The sequence below is a fragment of the Vanessa cardui genome, chromosome 1 (assembly GCF_905220365.1).
Source record: "Vanessa cardui chromosome 1, ilVanCard2.1, whole genome shotgun sequence".
Classification (NCBI taxonomy): Eukaryota; Metazoa; Arthropoda; class Insecta; order Lepidoptera; family Nymphalidae; genus Vanessa; species Vanessa cardui.
This window is the reverse complement of record NC_061123.1, coordinates 7,331,784-7,351,728: the sequence shown is the minus strand read 5'-3', so window position 1 is coordinate 7,351,728 and position 19,945 is coordinate 7,331,784.

Sequence of the window (19,945 nt, the reverse complement as noted above, 5' to 3'; positions counted from 1 at the left end):
CTACTAACCTTGGTTTGCGCATGCTATTTAAGCGGTCAATTTAAAAAAACGTATAGTCTTTATGAATTATACACTTAAATACGGATTTTGTAACTTAGGTTATATTTGACGACTATTGATAGCTTACTATAAAGTAATATGATTTGACGTTTGATTTTACTCTGAAATATAAATCTGACTTGTGTCTCTCAAAGTTTTTATCATATTTACTCAAGTAATTCTAGAGAATAAACCAAAATAGAAGTGAATGACGTTTCAGCGTCGCCATTGTGTCAGTCGCTGTCACTCGTATAATAAGCCGGTCGAGCCGCTTATCTCGATTCTTGAGCCCAAACGTTACTTGTCTCTCGAAATGGTCAATAAAATATCATACCTTACAACGAGATAAGCTTCGCAAACTCTTAGTTATAGAAGGTTATGGGATATCTACGCAAATGAACCGCAGTTTACTGACAAAATAACCTTAAATTATTAATTAAAAATATGACTCGTTCTTTGGTTTATTGAAAAGCTTATAAGGGCGTGGCTTATCAGTTTCGAAGTCTTAGAATTAAATTCAAAATTAAATTCCCGGTCAAAGTTAAAATGTATTTTGTTCTTCTGTCTAAAATATCTCTGTAGCAGTCCAGAGAGCTTGGAAGTAAGTAATGTTGATACTCCCGTGTCTCGGAAAAAACTTAAAGAAATTGGTCGATTGCCTCTCTCTTTTGGTTGAATTATGAGAGCGACAGGAACAGATGATAGTTCTGGGTTTTCGCACACTACACAATTGTGTAGGTAGAATGATAACTCCTGAACAGTTGACTAGTCCTTGAGATTAAGCTCTGGCCGATAATCGGTCAGGACTTCATATTTATATATATATATAATAAGTTTTACTACTTTTAATAAAAAAAAAATATATTTCATGCAATCGTACAAAGTGGCAATGCGTATATTGCCAGATACAATACCATATTTGTGGTTGTGAAATATAATGTTGCTTAATAACTTCATGTGACACAGATATTGATTACGAGTTAAAATAACTGAATTAATGTTACTTGTTTTTTTATTAACCTAAATTATATAACGTTACATTACTAGTTGTAAAAAATAAATATCACGGTACTATATTAGTAGAATTACAAAACTAAAAACCAAACTGTTCTTATGTATACTTTCCAGTTATCCGTAATAATATTACAAATGCGAAAGTAGTTTTGTCGGTCTGTTTCACGCTTGACTGATTTCGATATAACTCGATGTGAAGATAGATTCAACCTCGAGGAAGGAAAAAGTCAATATCAGTCAGTCATAAAAACAATCTCTAAGTGATAACAATATAAAACATAAAATCTAAAGTTAAGAATTGTTATGAATAAATTTAAATCGTAACAAAAACGATCGCGACAACAATAAATAAGTACACTGTTTAATGCGAAAATGTCACCTAAATAATTTGCGCAAACCACTAATGCAATCAACTAAACAAAAACAAACCTCACCAATTAATACACTGTCCGAATTCAAGGTCTGTAAAATGAAAGGCCAATTATATTTTAATTGCAATATATTTTATAGATGTAATTGGGGATATAATTCATAAAAAAATTTGAAAAAAGAGCATGAGTATCGTAACTCATTATGATTTATTAACTTCTATTTTTTTTAATTATATAAAAGACAAAATTATAAAAGACTACAATTTTAAATGCATTCAATGTTCATATTCTTTTCATATCTATAAGTGTAGGTAAAAAAAAAGATTACAAAAAATGAACCTCCCGAGGTCATGAAAAATATTCTACACCCCCAAACACATCTACAAAAAGAGACAATATAAAAAAATAATCAAAATAACTTTTTTTATGGTATAGGTTGGCGGACGAGCATATGGGCCATCTGATGGTAAGTGGTTACCATCACCCATAGACAATGACGCTGTATATTAACTATTCCTTACATCGTCAAAGTGCCACCAACCTTAGGAACTAAGATATTATGTCCCTTGTGCCTGTAGTTACACTGGCTCACTCACCCTTCAAACCGGAACACAATACTGAGTACTGTTATTTGGCGGTAGAATAACTGATCAGTGGATGATACTTACCTAGACAGGCTTGCACAAAGCCCTACCACCGAGTAATTAACAAATAACTGCGTAATCATTTACAATATATGAGCCTGGAGTAAATGTATTAATATTGTTGTTAATATGTCATAGATTTCCTTGAACGATTACAATCACAACTGAGACCTTGAAGGGAGCCTAAGGCAGGAAATAACAGCTGATCAGGGCATGACAGATGAAGGGCAAAACAGAACATCAAATACGCCTGTCAATTTTACGTCAAGAGATATGATATAATTTAACATAGTAATTATAATTAAACGATTAATGTTATTTGTTGAAATGATACCTATATTTAATAAATAGAAGTCAATAATTTATAATATCAACTTAAAGTGAATTATATAAGCCTAAATTTTGATCCCTAATTTGTGAATACATATGTACAAGTGTCTATACGAGATATTGCATTTTTTTAAATATTTTTAAAACCTATTATACCTATATAATGTTACATTCAAAAAAGAGTTTTTAGTATCTTATACAATTTACTCGTTTACAATGAAAGTATAACAAGAATAAAAACACACAGTTTTCCAATTTCAAATCCACAAACAAAATAATCAATATTGGTTTGCACCAATTTGCTTTTGATTGCTTGTCTCTGTACTAATATTGTCGCTAACAATTTGCAATAATTGGTTTAGGACTAACATCAACAGTGAGGATTGAACGTTAAGGGTTTATGCCAAATTATAGTAATCATAAGCTACGGCGTACAGAAAACATGTCAAGAAAACAATTATAAATTTATTAACATACATTTTATAACTTTTTCGAGGCTTTGGTTTATTTTTGGTTTGGTTTTGGTTTATTTTATATACTAATTAAAGAACTTTAATACTTTAAATAAATTATATATGATTTAATACTTTAAATAAATTAGATATGATTGAGAATATGATTAATTTCTTCTGGAACTCAATAAAGGTAACTGGTATACCGCTTCCTGGTAAAAGTTAATAACGTAGTAACGTTTTCAGTAGAATTTATCCTTTGGTTTCTATGGAATATTTTCGAATGTCGTATATAAAAAAACAATAATAATATATGTGTGTCGGAATTCGGAGTATCTATGCTACTGTTATTGGTGAGGTAAAAACGTCAGCGGGATTGACGAATATATAAAAAGTCCCAATTACATATTTGTTGTATAGTTACTTGTTACATTTTGTGTGTTAACTCAAAATAAAACAATTATCTGAAATATTTACCTTACCATACATTAATTAAACAGATTAGATCCACAAACAATGAAACAATTAATGTTCAGTTACAGATACAAAGGCTCGACCAAAGAGATCGATTACAAGTGTAATGTTGCCAGATCGCCCTATACGAATTGAAAGTCACGGGCAAACCAACCCTGCCAGTTCTCTGTTTCTCATTTTGTAACGCTTATCTAATAATTAAACACATCAAATCAATAATATTTTGTTTACAAACGACTGCTTATTTATATTTCTGTATGTCCAAAGATAAAAATAAATGATAAAAAAAATTAAAATATACTTTCTTTAATATTTTTATGAGTTTTAACTGTCAACAAAACAAATTAATCAATAATAATTTACACAACAATCCGCCATGATGTGGCAAGAAATTCATTTTTTTTAAACGAAATATAATATCAACTGATTTTGGAACACACAGCCTAATTACAATGAGATTACAACACTGCGCGCTAATTGGTAAAATCAAATAGCGCTGAAATGCCGGTTACACACTCCCGTCCCTTATCACGAAATCACCCCCTTGCGATAGAGAACAGACTTCATACATCAAATATCTTTAAATAATAACTATTAATTATTTTATAATATGACAAGCTATATAACAGAACATGTAATATACTTTGTTTGTTCCAAGAATTCTTGGACAAACAATTAATATTCCAAATGAATGATTTCATAATAAAATTAAATTTCTATTACAAATATATTGGAAACAATACAGATTGTACGATATTATTGCTCACCTTCCAATTCGAAACCAATTGATAAGTAAAATTTAATCTATGTAATGGATTTTCAATTCACTGAACAAGTTTAATTTGCTTAATCAAGAGGAGGACGAATAAACTCTTGGTAAAAATATCGATCGTTTGAGAAACTTAAATTAATTAAAGTTTTAACCGCACTTCCTAAAAAAAAAAGCAATTCAAAATTTAGTGTATTATTAAGAACAAAATATCGATTTTAAAAGATCGATCCTGCTATGCTGCTTTACATTTATTATATTTAAGGTAGTCGATAAATGAAGGCTCAGTAACATCATATGTTCATATAATAATAATTATAAAGCCCTTTTTATTTGCTTAACCTTCTTAGAAAAGTAAAAGACATAGAATACATAAGGATACATACATTTACATTTTTTTTTCTCTTTAGACCTCCTGCCATAGTTTCCAGGTTTTCCTTGACTGTGCTTTTTTTTTGACCTGTGTTTTCAAGCATTTTTTTGAATTTTATCTTCCCATCTTTCTTTAAGGCGTCCACTGCTAGTAGGTAATGTGATCATATAGAGAAACATAAATACTCGAAACGTTTAAATTTTATTATTATTATGACAAACACAGATTTTAGTCTTAAAATATACAAAAATCGGTGTGATTCACTCTAAAAACATAGAGAGATTATTGTTACACTAATGTATGTTGGAATTTTAGTAAAACGTCAACTTTGTACATTTCGCCGCAACTTTTGCAAAGTATTCACCGTTCTACAAGACATTGTTCAAGAAAGACACGCAAAGAGCTCGAAAATCCGATAAGTTAAATGGCAAATTCACACAAAATAAACAACATTAATCTAGATAGATATTGTCTACCCGTACTTTAACATGCTTACTTTATACGTTCACATTAATCTGTCTCACCGAAAACTCACAAAAGTGTATACGGGCCCAATCGATGGATAACAATGAGGTTTCCTGTGGCCTGGTTGATACGTTCGTGATGTAATATTGAAAAAAACAAATTTAAAAAGTAAATAGCTCAAAGAAAGCTGTAACACGATTCTGAGTCGAAAATTACGTAATGTCCAAAATGTAAAAAAAGGTTGACAAGCAAAATTTCATGCACGAACAACACTAAACGAGTGCTTGGTATTGATTTAAAAGAAGTTTCCGTAGTTAGTCACGCGCCGAACAGTCATCTATCGTCTTGCCGTCACTTCGTTCTGTTAGTCTAATCACAAATTAAATATAACGTGACTTACATAAAACATATTTTATTTATGTAATGTCTAATTAATATATTAAAAGTTATTAACACTTGCGGAAGAATATAAATAAGAAACTAAACTAAGCCTAATAGCTATACGCTCTTTCTTCAGAAAAAAAATTCGCAACAAACAAAGTTTTTCGCTTCGTTTGTAACGATGAAAATAAAATCAGATAAGTGAAAAACAAGCCTGTTATCTTCAATTAGTTTCCGAAGAGAGCGGTCGGATCAGAATCATAAAGAGAAGCAATATAGGCAGGAGGCACTCAAACGGGATACTGTAAGGAAAATACTCCCCTGATAGTATAGCGGCATGTAGTGTCTTATCGCTCAATATATCTTGCTACCTTGGAAGTCAAGAAAACGGGGAACGTCGTAGACGGTACAGATAAGGGAGTTTTATGCACTTTATAAAAAGAAATTGCGAGAACGAGACGGGTAGAATGCTCGCATTCGACGACTATGTAGTCTCTGTTTGGTGTTGCATATTCTGTAGTAGGTCAGCTTAAAGAAACACGCTTGCGTTCCATCGGCGAACCGAGTTGTGGATAGCAGGACTGGATTTCTTATTGCTCAACCTCATCATGATCACTCGTATCGAAGATTGACATCGTTTAAAGAAAACAGTTAAGAAATTCCTAGACAATAACATAACATAAAGTCATTTGATTTGAATTTTACATCACTATCTATCGACTTTAAATATTTTAGTAGACTTAAAAAATCATTAAATTGGTACATCTAACAATTACTCGTATTTTAATTAATTCGACGTGCATGCCGTCACAACAAAATTTCCATTAGAAAATGACCAATTACTTTCGATTGTAATTTGTCAAATTGATAAAATTAAACGTTTATTACGATTTTATTTTAATTGACAGTGTAATCATTATAATAAAGAATTTAATTACATACATAAGTAGTAATATATATAAAGCATATTGTGTCACGTGTATTACACACCACTTTGTAAATGAATTTCTCCGCCATTTCGAAAGTTGTAAGTATGAGAATTTTGATTCGCAAGACTGAGTTGAGTCACGCGCGACATCTGTCGGTGTTACCACGTATTGTTACTAGGAGACATATTTTTTTGCTGATTCAAAGGAGCCAACTTTAATTCATTTCACGGTAAAACTGTGACTCATTGAAATTATGACTAATTCCACGCTATAGTGAGTAGTTCTACCTTATTTCTATAATTCTGATTTTGATAAAAACCATTGATATATCTACATATCATATGTATTGTTTTTCAGACTCCAGTAACGTGACATGACGGAGTTTGTCCAAATCCTTTTGAAGTTGTGAGTATTTTTTACATATCTTAGTGTTAACGCTTTCCTTATGCATTGTTGTGTTAATGCATTATTGCTTATGAGCCTCCAAATATTTTGTAAATAATTACTAAATAAACACCATAAAGTAAAGTAAAGTAAAGTAAAGTAAGCCTGTAAATTACCCACTGCTGGGCTAAGGCCTCGTCTTCCATTAAAGAGAGGGTTTGGAACATATTCCACCACGCTGTTCCAATGCGGGTTGGTGGAATGCAGAATTTCGATGATATGATGATGCAACCTGCATGTGTCTAATTTCCTCGCGATGTTTTCCTTCACCGCAGAGTTCGAGATGAATTATAAACACAAATTAAGCACATATATATAGTGGTGCTTGCCTGGGTTTGAACCCGAAATCATCGGTTAAGATGCACGCGCTCTAACCACTGGGCCTTGTCAGCTCTAAAACCATAAAATGTATACAAATTGAACCATAGCAATTTCAATATAGCAGGTTGTAGTGTATTTTATATTACAAGTAAAAACGTTCACGTAGCTTACCTTCAATAGTTTCTTATCCTGTTCTTAATAAGAAGTTAATGTTTATTAGTCAAATAAGGTTCAATTAGCTTAAGTAACTAGATTAATGACGTAAAACTGTAGCTATAAATTAATCAAAGTAGTCCTTAATTATCCGGTGAACTAGCACACAAAACGCGTGGAGACAAAACTAGCTTTTTATAAGTGTAACTAGTTGAACCGGCAGTTTTACTCGTGTTAATATTTATACAAATTTACGTAAACCAACACCCATTTTATTCCCTCGAGGGATGAATTAAAAAATAGTCCTTCCCCGGGACAAAATCTCCATAAAAAAAAAAACATTTCAATCGGTTCAAAGGCTTAAGCGTGAGGTAACAGACAGAGTTACTTTACTGATCCGACCTGGCTTCGCACGGCTGCAATCACTGATACCAAAATATACTTCTTCTACACTCTAAAATTATCCGTGATTCTTTACTATATTGTCCATGTACAACAATATGTACAAAAACCTTCCTCTCGAATCACTCCATCTTTTAATAAAAACCGCATCAAAATTCGTTGCGTAATTTTATAGATCTAAGCATACGTAAGAACTGACTACGGTAAGTAGTCTTACCACTTTGGTTTATACAATATAATAAAGTATTTTAAGGCATTTCTTCGCTCTGTAACATAAACCTTTTCATTATATAAATAAAAAAAAATCAGTTTGGACGACTTCTTGCTTACATAAAATAATGTGTATTTAAAAAATGCAATTTCGTGTTCTTTTTTAAATTGAATTAATAAATTCTATCAAACCCGCCATTGGCAATGACATATCATATGTCGTAAGTAAGACGAATCGTCGAGACCTCGACGAATCATAAATGATGAAACGTAATTTACATAATCTATTAATTATTCTTTTAACATCGATTATTGTGCATAGTTTAAAAGCAATCGACTAAAAATCAATAGTATTATTAAGCGAATTTAATTATCTCTACGGACCGAATAAAACTCGGTATTCGATTAGATCGAAAAAAGTAAAAATTTGTTAATAGAACGTACGATACGGTTTTCACTTCCAAAAGTCGCCAGAACTTATGTTCAATTTTCATTGTACGGGTAGCTTTAGCACGCACCGTGTGCGCGGGATGGCGGCGGCGACTAATTACTGACCCGAGGGGTTACGTCCGACCGGTATCGAAATCAGATTAGCGATTTATAATCGACTGCCTCTATTAAAGCTCTCATACGTTACACTTCCAATATTGGCCATTTTTAAACTTGTTTTTCTATCCAACGCAAACAAAGTAAATTATACTACTTCTGATTTTTTACTTGGTGGTAGGGCTTTGTGCAAGCCCGTCTGAGAAGGTACCACCCACTTATTCTACCGGCAAACAACAGTACTCAGTATTGTTGTGTTTCGGTTTGAAGGGTGAGTGAGCCACTGTAACTACAGGCACAAGGGGCATAATATCTTAGTTCCCAAGGTTAGTGGCGCATTGACGATGTAAGGAATAGTTAATATTTGTTACAGCGTCATTGTCTATGGTCCATCAGACCATATGCTCGTCCACCAACCTATAATATAAAAAAAAATGATTTAGCCACTATATTTAAATCCAATGAAATTTTGCCAAGCATTTTTGTTGAAGATGTTTTTAATACAGAAAATATACAATAAAATCTAGTTCATCGATTGAGACGGATTTAACAAACTTTTAATTGTAAGCTATGTGTTTTTATACGATTGTAGTAAAAAAGAAAATTACTCTTAGACTGTTCTAGATCCATCAAAAAGAATTCTGTAACGACCCGTATAATACTTTTACGAAACCGTTATCAAAGACATTGTTATCTCTGTTAATAGAACTAACTTAATCAAGAAAAATTTCATAAAAACCTTTCAAATAAAAATCTTATTTATAAGTCGTGCAGTCTTTTAAAATTCGAATTACTTGAGTTTTTCAACAAAATTGTATCTAATTAATCTTTTTTAGCGTTAACCAGTATCGCTCCGACTAATTTAAAGGGTAGTTAAATGCGAATATATGCGAATGGATAAAAAATGTAACATTGCCGATTGCCGCCATTGTCGGTCCCGAGTGTATTGTTAAAGTCCACGATCAGATTACATTTAACCTTTATTGTCCACTATTTCTGTCCAATGTGTTCGTGATACTGTCTGGCTAATTCTTTACAAAGTAAACAAACGCTTAACATCAACAAAATTATATACATCCTTAAGGATTTGTATACACGTACTATCTTAAAAAGTAAAGTAAAGTAGTAAAGTAACAGCCTGTACATTTCCCACTGCCGAGATAAGGCCTCCTCTTTCATTAAGGAGAGGTTTTGGAACATATTCCACCACGCTGTTCCAATGCGGGTTGGTGGAATGCACATGTGGCAGAATTTCTATGAAATTAAACACATGTAGGTTTCCTCACGATGCTTTCCTTCACTGCCGAGCACGAGATGAATTATAAATACAAATTAAGCACATATACACATATAGTAGTGCTTGCCTGGGTTTGAACCCGCAATCATCGGTTAAGATGCACGCGTTCTAACCACTGGGCCATATCAGCTCTCAGCATCCTCTTAAAAGTATTAGGTCTCATTTTTGCGAAGCTCATTTGTCTATTATCCGATATGACTTGCTTTAAATAGTCAGACGGTGCTTAAATGTATACCAATAGCCACGGCGGCGATGCGATCGTTTAACGGTATAGAAGTTGATGTGCTGCATCGTTTAGTGTTGAATTTTAAGTGGATACTAAAAAACCTTCTCAATGGAAAAATACACAGTGCCAGTTTATATAGTAAGCAGTAAAACGGTGTCAAACTCATGTTAAACGGCCACGTGTTTGTTGTCACCTTTGCTGAGGTATCTGTATACCCCTTAGGCAACATATCCAATGATCTTGTGGCGTCCGCTGAAAAGTCGGAAAGAGTACCGCTGGTTTTTTAGTGGGTATTTCGGTGTGCCGGGGCGCACTCCGCGTCTTAGGCACCGACGATTCCCACATACGCCCCACTTCACGTGGGGGAAACAAGTAGTTTTTCCAGAGAAAGACAAGGCAAGCATTTCAAGCACAACATCTATATTTAAAAAATTCTTTATGTATTCGTTTGTGAAATACGTATAACTTTAGGAAGAATTTTCGCAAATATTCCGTTTTAGGTTTCATCTCCTTTGCAAAAAATCTAATCTTTTTCTATTTACTGTGTTTAAATAATGTTTGAGGATATTCTACGCTAATTAGTTTCACAAGTAAAATAGTTTTACAGTTAATTGGTATTTGAAAATTAAAAATTTCTTGAAAATTTAATTTGACAATAAATAATATCACTGCAATGTTTAATTAATCAATATTCACACGTATAATACATAAAATTGTTCATTAGTAAATGTCCGCATTGCGCAAATATTTACTATCGGAATCATATCTATATGTTTTGAAATCTCGTAAAATTTAGAGCTTTGTAATAAAATACTCTTTGATAAAATAATAAATGTATGCACAGATCAAAAGAACGATAAAAACATAACGTAACTATGGGTACATATGTTAAATGTACTCATTTATAATCAAGAGACGTAGTTCTTCAAAATAACCAAATATATATTCGAATACATTATTTATATAATACAGTAAACATACGTGAGTAGAAATATAAAGTTCAATGAACTTTGTAACCAGACAATTGTTCGTTTTTTTATGTACATCTTGATGAAGTAAAGACAGGCTAAATAATTAACGGACCATGCAATCGGATGCTGGTTACTCGTCTTACTCAGTACTTAGGCTATAAAGAAACAATCTAAGAAGAACTAAAGCTTATCTTAATAGATAGAAGTGGCTTAATTAACATAAAGTGCACAAACGAAGGGGTTCTGTGACTTGTTTATCGGTTGCATAATAATCGCCAAGCGTTTGCACGAACTAATGAAGCTGTCTTAACAATTTCTGGCTCAAATTTACACAATTAAATTGAACGAAATGTAGGTACTTCAATATTTTTTCATTCGTCATCGTTCTATAGCTTTTAAACTTTTGGATTTTTGGTATTTGGGACATATTTCAAATTAATCAATTAATGAAGGAAAATAATACTTCATTTTAATTTTGTTATAGTGATTTTTATAAATATTAAAACAAATATAGTATACGAAAAAATTATTTTCCTATAACTTTTAAAGAAATATTTGTTATTATTTCTCTCGAATTAGAATATGCTACCTCGATAAGTAATCGAGAATGACAATTCTAGTGTTCAAATTACTGGGTCAAGCGAATGATCTTAAGTACTGGCAATTTGAACAAATCATCGTAACTAGGACACATTATTACATGATGACCGTGTCAGATGCGCAGAGTCACCTACATTTTAGATTTATAAACCGTTAGACAAATTACATCACTACGGTTGTATCAGGTAAGCGGTGCTGAGCATTAATTGAATCAAGAATGCAAAGTGACTTCGATTAGTTAAAACATTTTAATCCAATCAATTAATCTAATACGGCAAATGGATAATTGACTAATGTTGGTGCAAAAATACATCCACGTGCTATTTATACTTCTATAGTAATGTTATAAATGTGAAAGTGACTCTGTTTGTCTGTCGCTCATTAACAACCAAGCCGCTGAACTGAATTTGATAAAAATTGGTATGAAGTATACTTTAACTCCAAAAAAGGACATAGGCTACTTATTTTGCCTAACACGTGACAACCAATCCCTAAAATGCGGGCAATAATAGCTAGTTATGATATCATTGACTGCTAACTCCGTTGTAACACCACAAGACATCTGCAAGTAACGTGCGTGGCTCCTGTATCAGTTACTAGCAACGAGCAAAGATATGGTATAATGAAGGAGTAACATGCGCTATTTCGCTGTACATTAAGTACTAGATCTAGAAGATTGGAACAGAGCAATGACGCAATTATCTGCAAGAACTACACCCAAAAAGCTATACATACATTCAATAAAGTTGGAGTGTCCATTTGTAATATTAAAATACCCTATTTTTCTAAATGCATATCTGTAAATGGTACTACATATACCTGAATAGATATTTTTTCAATTTTTATCTGTCTGTTTGTACCGTCTAATCTTTGGACGGATTTTTATGAGACTTTCACTGGCAGAAAGCTGATGTAATGGGTAGTAATTGAAACTACAACAATAGTTTATTTGTTAAATTGAAACTCGCGCGAAGTCTCAGGCACAGTTAGTAAAGAATATAATAATTCAATATGGACGTAGTCGTGTCGTTGTTTCATTTATCTTAAGTATAAACTCATTGCGTTATTCTTGAGCTTCTGTAACTATACAATGGCCCTCATTACTGACCCAAGTATTAAGTATGGAAGGCGACAAACTTTAACAATGAACAGTTTTCCTCGCAGTACAGGTTGCTATTATAAAATGCATGAGCTACCTCAAATCCATAGAGAATTCATATGCAATTCGTCGAACGCAGATTGTTCGTGTTAGCTATATGAATATTAATTAGTAATGATATGGCTACTCCTGTGTCGCACATTCCAAATACGATGTCTCATGGCCTTTGTTTCGTGTCCTCCACAGCCTAACATGAACTCAATAGCCACTTCCTGGGCTTTAATTAACATTAGTTAAACGATTATGTGCATAAATAGCTGAAAAAAATACAGCGACGGAACCTGAATTTCGAATGCGATAGCGGTACTTAAGTGGTTCAGCTGTTTGAATATTTTAGTAATGCGACCTCATTATTACTTTTGAAGTGAAAGTTTAGGTATGTTTAATATTTTTTCCTAATTAAAACGACTGAATCAATACAACGTATACATATATGATATGTAGGTATGTATTGCCATCAGCAAGGCTACGTTCAATTCAATTGAACTCATGATTGCTGAATGGAATTACGTTGACGTACCGTATTCATGTTGCTTTTAAATAGTTTTTTTGGAACTGCCTTATGTAGTCTGTCTGTGTTGTGTGTGAGTTGGTGTCGCATCGGATTATGCGTGTGAGGAAAAAGAGAGTGCACCTATTGAATATAAACACATTTCGCATTTGTAATATATTTCTAAAATCAAAAGGAATACTTCATTATCATGGAAACTTAAAACGGTAACTCATTGGTAACATTAGGAGGTACACCAGACGAAATTCTACCCACATTTTTTTAATTAAATCATAAACCACTCAAAATAAAATATTACAGTGTACAAGATGCTTATGTAAACTATAGATAAATACAGTTTATGTTAAAAATAATGAATATACTTAAATTTTAAAGAAAATGATACAAAGCCTGGTTAAAGACTTAAGTTTAACAAAACTTATGTACGGATTTAAAGTTTACCGAGGATTTGGATTTAGCTTTGATTTTAACTTCGGATGAGTTTGGAGGTTCTTCGCAGTCTCTTCGTCGTCTGTGCTGTTAGTATTCCTAACTTTACATGGCACTTACTTAAGTACTGTATCAATTCCAATAAAAAAAACGGAATCAACTAATCCTTCGTGATATAAATAATACAGAAAAACAACACAATTAAATACCAATATATTTTTTAAATATTATTTTTAATACGTCTGTCGAAAGATCTTACTAATGTAAGATTGATATTTTATTAACAGTAATAAAACTAAGGTGATTTAAAACCTGACAATCCATCTTCTGATGAGACAGCAGTTTAGATAACGCAATATACAATCTTCACAAGAAAAAGTCCATTAACACTCAAGCTAAGTGAATATGATAAGAAAAACATGAGTCGTATTCAAATGATGAAGATTAACTAAGAATAAATCGATTATAGAAAATCAAAGATGCTTTCGGTTTCAACGTTCTATAAATAAAAACAATTTATTAAGTGTTGGCGTGTTTTACGATCATTTTTATTTACATTAAAAAAAAAGTTACAACATTTTACGTACACAAAATTAATTTGCATAAAAAATGAAGAGTTCATCAAACGTTCTATTGCAGGTGATTGGCCGGCGCCCTCGTAACACGCTAAAAGGACATCTAGCTAGACCTATGAGCTCTATCGGCAAAGCTAAACGTTTTCTATGCCCATTCTTTTCGTCCAATGACCCCTGTAAAAACAAAAGCCTAAATACATCGCCTAATCTAAAACGTAATTAATTAACACTTCGCAGTGTACCTTTGTATTATTTTAATTTTGTTTTCGTTTAAATGAACCTTAAATAACTGAAGTCAAATCAGAATTGCTACATTACATACATATACATGACGTACATTATATGTGTGAGTTCGAATTAATAAAAATAATTATATAGTTTTTGTATGTAGACATTGGCTAACTTTTAACGATTATACTTACATAAAATATAAATTAATTTTGTTGTAATAATCAGTTATTACAAATTAATATTTCCTTTGAATCTCAAACTAGACTTATTGGTATTTACAATGAATAGTAATATCAATCTTTGAAAATACTGCTAAACATTGACCCACATCACTCTAGTCAATAGTATTCAAATTAGGCGTCAGTTTCATAGCAAGAAAATATTTTTTTTTTGTACAGAGATATAAATATAGCATAACGCGTATGCACAACTAACTTTTTCGTGACTTAAAAAAATACAATAAATACTTGTAAAAGTTGAATTGCATAATAAAATTTAAAATAATGATTTAAGAAAAATTAAATAAATTTATTATAATTATATTAATACAAGCTATTCCTAGAGCATAGGAAATGTTGTTATACTTCTATGCTAATAAACCTTAGATATAAAGTATTAATAGATTATCTAAAAATTTGATTCCGCTAAAGCGATAATGAAAGCAAATTTATAGTTTATTTCGGTCTACACTGGTCTTATTGGACGTAAATTATAATTCGCATCTCGTAAGTAAGTATGGCGTCGATTTGATTGAAACGGGCATGGGGTCAGCTAACTGACAAGTCATGCAATATAATTATAAAACCTCTTTCTCATTGAGACATTGGCCAACCATGAATAGGATACTCTAAAGTATTTACTCGATTGAAATGTGTTTTCGTGTACATTGCAAGTTTATTAAACATTTTATTCAACTTTATACTTCAGCTAAATGCACAGTCTAAATTGCACGTTAAAAGCAATATCAAACGACTACAAGTTAAACTCTAGATTTTTTTGAAATTCAAATATTACTTCACTATGGTATGGATTAATTATTAAGTATGGAAAATTAATTAAGTACGGATTAACACGTGTTTTTAAAAAAAATCCCAAATAATAGTTACCAATTTTGTTTTAAAATTGTGCCGTAGAGTACTGATGCTCGTCTTGAGTTGACAACTAATGTAAATCTTCCTTAATATTTAATTTGTTATTATTGATTATATATTAATATATTATTTAAAATTTCATTGAAATTCATAATTTACAATCATATTATTTACAATCTGCTTGAGAGTATATGCTAAACAGATCTATGATTCTTTCCCATTGCAAACACAGGGCACAAAGGATATCACATCTACGTGAAGTAAACGCATAATCGTCAGTCAACGACGCCTATATAGCCCTCTTTCAAAAGGTCTATTGAGCTGAGAAGATGATATGTTTTAAATCCATTCAAACTGAAAAGTTTCAGAAAGATGAGAACCACGATTCTTAACCGACGAACACAAACAGCTATCTTTAGAAATTTTCCAACATATAATCATATATAATCTCTAAACGTTTCACGAAAGTGAGTTTTCCACGTGTGTATAATAAAGATATGTAGAAAAATAAAAGCTGTATAAATTATAATAGTTTAACATTTATTTGAAGAATTTTTTGATTTATAGAATGCATTCGATCCATTTGCCTTATTGATTTCCAAGAGAACAATACACGCTTAAAAGGAAACACTGCGGAACCAATTAATCGAGAAGATCTACGATTATTTCCTATAAGAAACTTTACAGACTATAAATTAAATTGTATATAAAGTATATAATTGAGACAAACAGAGTAAATTAGTGTAATAATGCTAAAGTAAACAATAAGATAACATTACAAACAAGTAATAACAAAAAAATATGTATACACGTTCAAAATATAACTATAAAAAATCCATTTGAGTAAGACTTTTTCCGTCTATTAACTATTTTCACAAGCTTATCTTAAATGATGAGATCTAGTTTCGGTCTTTTGGACGACTATTTCGCACAAATGATTCTTTTCGATCAGAGAAAGCTGCGACGGCCTGCCATCGGTCCCTTCCGACGCCATTTCAGGGATGTCGTAAAATCGAAACTTTATTGTAGAACCTTTTCCATGTAATCGTTCATCATATATTGTATATGCATTTAAACTGAAAATCATATAAGTGAACAGAAATATTTTACAGTATTATATGACATTTTTTTATCATACAGAGATGCACATATCAGACAAGTTGTAACATCAGATAAGTTGTAACAGATTGGTTTTAATTTTTTCCTAAACATTTTTTTGTCATGATGATATAACAAATGAATTTTGTCGATACTATATAGACTATAATGTGAAAGACTTATTGTTTTACTTAATCTCGTAAGATTATTTTCCAAAGCGATATTTGCAACTTTTCCAATATTTATAATCTCGATTTAAAAGTTTATTTCAATAAATATAATTTTAGTAAATAATTCAATTTTCCATGTTATCCGTAAATTAAATTAATAAATTACAAATCCGATTCAAATTACACTTTTGAAATTTTGACGTAAGCATTGTTCATCAGAGAATGTCAATAGAAAGACTGAAAAAGATATCGAACTTACTGCAAGCAAGGCTTGCGTTTGAACACAATTATACCTTATGCTAAGTACAGATGTAGTATAAAATGGAACGCGCTTGCGTATATATACCCATTCACTATTTAGTCACAAACGATAGTCTATGAATTTGTTGGCAATCTACGTATCAAAGATAAAGCATAAAATGAAATAGTGCCTATCGATCAATCAATGTTCTTAGAATGTTATGAACTGCAGTTCAGAAAATATTTACATTAATTTACATATATTTTCTTGATAAGTAAGCGAGAGGCGACGACAATAGTTAAAGGACCTCTATAGAAACTTTGACGATTATTTTAGAACGTTATTTATTTAAATAATGTTGGTAATGAATAACACGACCAATAAAAACATTTACAAATGGTTTATTTTTGTGAATAGCTTTTTAATTTTAACTCCTATGGTTCTGATCTGTAATGTACAGTTATATACAACTATTCTAGTTTCACAGAATTAAGTTTATAATCCTGTTATTGTAGTTAAATAGGGTCCTATCAATAATATTTAAGCACTATCAATGGAACTAGCATAGTGAGTAAAATTTGCTCACTGAATTACTATATTATGTTAGTACATACATATCTATCTTAAAATATCTGATATAAATTAATTTCACATAATTATAAAAGGAACCCAAAATTGTTGAAGGTAAAAATAAATTGCGGTAAGTTAAATTGTGTGTAATCGTTGGCAAAACTTCAGTGCGGTTAAAAACCTTCGCAATAATCATGCCGCAAATAAATACAGAAGGGATTAGTGCAGTGGGCTGTTATGTTGAACAAAGGGGTAGAGTAGAAGTGACCGGGCTGTCGCCCACGCAGACAATGCACTGTGCAGCGCGGTCAAGTTCGGTAATTCAGAGGCAGCGGGCCGCGACTGTGTCTATAACGACCGGTGTGTGACCTACCCGACCTAGCCATTTTAACCTCTCATTACCTTTTCAGTTAAAGTACACATTAATATATCGTTTCTTGGAATTTGCGTGAGATATGTTTATAAGGTGGGTTACTTGCAGTTTTGTGTCTTCTTTCGAATGTCAAATCATTGACGACAAAAGGAAAGAAATCGATATTTAACGAAAAGTCGGTTAAACATTATGTATCAATAAGGGCCTTAATGTTTTAGGCTAATTTAAGATACAGGTCTTGAATATTTATTATAATGTGTATATACTAACTGTATGGATGTAAAATTAAAATATTTATTACGTCTCTTGTTACGAAGTTTAATATAATTAACTCTCAAATATAATTTTAGATTTGATTGATTAAAATTCTGTCAAAATAAATACATGTAAATCTAAGATTTATCGTAGTTTAATTCAATTAAATTCCAATATGTACGTGTACGAAACCTTGTAACCAGCCATTGTTGCGCATGTTCAAAGATCATTATGCAAAACGAATAGCAGGCGTAAATAACGTTTCTAATTATTGTCATTGTAAAACAATACGATTCGATACAAAGTAAATACGAACATTACAATGTCAACGCGACAATTCAGTTCTCTGAGGAATAAAAGTTACTTTTGTTGTTTGTTATTTGTTGCTTTCACGATAACTTCGAAACATGAGTTGAAAATATTCTCTACATTGGCAATAACGAGAAATAAGACACATCGAAATGTTCGGTCGCCGTAAAGTCATTTCGAAACGCGGAAGGAACAAATTTTTAAATTCATAAAAATAAATAGGTTATATAGTCTGGCTCCTGCGTCGCTCGGAACGACTGCTGCTCGTTATTCCTGTTTAGACCATATCTAATTCACGACGTGCGACGGGAGCCAGATTGTCGCGATGTGCCGACGAGGAAATGTGAAAAGTTCGCGAGTTATCCGATATCTGCCGCACATCTGCTTAGAGAACGTGCCAGAGAGACTATTGTATATGTGATGAGATGACACTTATAAGTCTGCTCTGGTCTACTCGCCCGATTGCGACTCTTGACATTGTTTTTAAATTACACAAACGCTTTCATATTTATTAAGCCTGCAATGTAAATATAATCACTGTTTTTGTTTGCAGTCAAACTACTGGTACAATAAATTGACTATTTCTTGTTGAATAAAATTGACGTTACCACTTTAAATTTAAATAAAAATAAACAGCATTAGCTTTGTAACAATTTTATATATTATTTGTTTCCAAACATTCATTTAAAAGTTCAAACGGCCTAAAAACACGTCAGACACAAAAAATATAATAGTAACATTTTATAATAGCGTTAACGATAAATATAAGAAGATTTAATTACGTTTATAGATAAAAATATATATTTACATAATACATATATTAAAGCACTGTATTGAATGTCACAGACACTAAGTCATTATTAAAAAAAACTTCAGTTTACCTAAAAATAAGTACCTCAAGCGAAACAGTATTTATACGAAAATTAAAATATTTAAACATTTTTTTAAGAACTGAATACTGATAAAGAGTTAACGGGTGAACAACATTCAGTGTATTGGATCAAGTTTTTGTTAAATACCTTATACACATGGTTGAAATACTTGTTAAGAAAAAACGCCTCGTCTGGACTAAATTACCTTATACAGCCAAAGGTATTTATTACGCGAAAGCGACATCATTCATTTTGGTTAAGCCGAGTGTAATTGAACTCCTGTAGTTGTTTTATTAAACGATTCCATTTAATTTATTATACACTAGACTATGCCTCGAGCTTTTCGTCCCGTGGGTCTACATGCTGAACTGATGCTGCATAACCACGACCCGAGGCTAACCTAGCTATAAATAGAATCTTGTTATAACGTATAACTTGTCATATATTTAAAATAACATACATTCTATTTATAAACATTATTCAAATCACGTTTTGATACAGTACTATCTAAGGAAAGACTGAATTCCCATATGATATAATTGATTTGAATTATTTCGATCAGTCGCTTCCATTTCGCATCAAACGATGTAAATATTGGCATATGTGAGTGATATGGAGGTCGTAAGTCTAAAAAAGGTATTTTAGTTGTT